General features: G+C 36.4%; 1 non-coding gene across 1 annotated transcript; it reads right to left on the minus strand.

Annotated features, from left to right (window-relative positions):
* Positions 1-601: 601 nt before the first annotated feature.
* TRNAP-UGG lies at positions 602-673 on the minus strand. The gene has a single exon. It is a non-coding gene; the product is annotated as a tRNA-Pro (tRNA).
* Positions 674-2,018: the final 1,345 nt, after the last annotated feature.

Consider the following 2,018-nt stretch of genomic DNA (forward strand, 5'->3'; position numbering starts at 1 on the left):
TCTTCAGCTCAGTCGGACAATCCCGGTCAACGAATGTAAAATAAAATAAAATTAAATAAATAAATAAATAATACATATAAAACACATGCAGATAAATGTCTGAACAGTCACTTGGTATTAAAAAGAAGTTATTAATACAAGAAGATTTATCCAGCATTTGGACAGTAGTACTTTGACACTTAAAACCCAGAATCACATCTGTCGACCAACATGCCAGGAAAGTGCATGTGGTAGACATTTTGTATTTAACTGACTAGGTGAACCTAATGGACAAAAATGTCTTTTTTTAGATATGACGTATGATAAATGTGTTAAAGTCAGACAGTAAGCAGGTGGAAGTGGAAGGAATCAAACACAATAGCCTGGACAACAGGAATCAATTCTGTAAAAGAGCCTTAACATGCTGGGTTAACTTTCAGAATGGACCAGCCTGGTTCCGTGTTTTATGATAAGAGAAGTTAATTTCTAAGAGTCCAAGTGGGATACTTTTAATATTTGGTACGCAAGTGTGTCTGCAGATACTTTGCATACGTATAAAACACATGCATACAGATTTGTAATACCAGAGAGTCTGTAGTAAAAAGTAGTCTTCAGAAAAAAAGGGCTCGTCCGGGATTTGAACCCGGGACCTCTCGCACCCAAAGCGAGAATCATACCCCTAGACCAACGAGCCACAATATAAGAATCTCTCTAGAGCTATTTCTCAAAGAATCTTGTTACGACAGCCTCATGACTCACCTATAAGCAAAACATCTTTGCTTGTAGAGTGGGTTGGACTTTGCCTGGCAAATGATGTATTCCTACAGCTGCAACAAAAATCTTTTCAACAATTTATATGTGCTGATGCTTTATAGTAATTTAAACTTACACCCACTTACACTTACAGTTAAAATCAAAGTTGTGTCACATTAGCACCAGTAAATTAGCATTTAATAAGAGTGAAATGGAAGGGAACTTGCATGCAACTAACTTAAGATATGAAGTAAGAGTAACACAAACAGTTGCTTTTACTTGTATCATTAGCAGCAGTTTAGTGCTGTACAAAAGTGGTGAATAGATGTCATAATTGATACACAGCTACTATATCGTTTAGTGTGTATGCTATGCAGAAAAAACATTACGATCTTTATCACAGTTACAATATAGCATTACACAAACAAACAAAGAATTACATGTGTCAGATACCAAAAGCAGAAGAAATACTGAACCTAGACTATGACATGGCAATGGCATTCAACACTCCTTGTGCGGGTAATCAACAGCAAACTGTAGTACATAATAACTATAAATTAACAAGTCAGTATCTGCTGAATCTGCTTTTTTAGAACTCTAGCCCCATGTTGACACCTTGACATTGCTTTAAGGTTTAATGCTGTCAGCTGATAACCAGCTTCTAGAAGTATGATGCATAAATGAACACAGTGACAGCAGCTGCAGTCTGTAGTTACAGCCTTCATCTATCCTGTTAATGTGCAGTGTTGTATGTTGCACTGTATAAAAACATTAAGAATTTTTATTTCTTTATCACAGTAGCTAGATGTATATAAACCTCTGATGAAAACTGACTTAATTCTTCTTTAATTTGTCTTTTTCATTATGAGATCAATTTAAATAAATAGATTTTAGGCTACAGTAATTGTAGAGCATGTAAATGTGTTTTATAAGCAAGCCTTAGGATTGAAAAACATGCCTAGCTCAGTCGTCCTGAGGGTCTCATGGGTGTTTTTCATACTGGAATTTATCCTAAAGTTGGTTATCATTGGACTAGTTGCAGTTTCACAGCCCAAGCCACAGCTAGTCCTGCAACTTCACAGCAGAGAAAGAAACATGGATGTGTCTAAACATGCACACATGCATTACAGAGAGATATGGTGAGAAACCTACAAGCTTAATTAACAGGCTTACATAAATGTTTTTTGAAGGGGTGAAATGGGTGTATACAAAGGTAGGAAATGGGGAGACAGCAAGCAGTGCAACCTACAGAAAGAAACAAGAGGTAAGAATGGGATGGGAGGAGA

This window comes from Protopterus annectens, chromosome 11.part0 (genome assembly GCF_019279795.1).
Source record: "Protopterus annectens isolate FY-2018-M chromosome 11.part0, PAN1.0, whole genome shotgun sequence".
NCBI classification, from domain to species: domain Eukaryota; kingdom Metazoa; phylum Chordata; order Ceratodontiformes; family Protopteridae; genus Protopterus; species Protopterus annectens.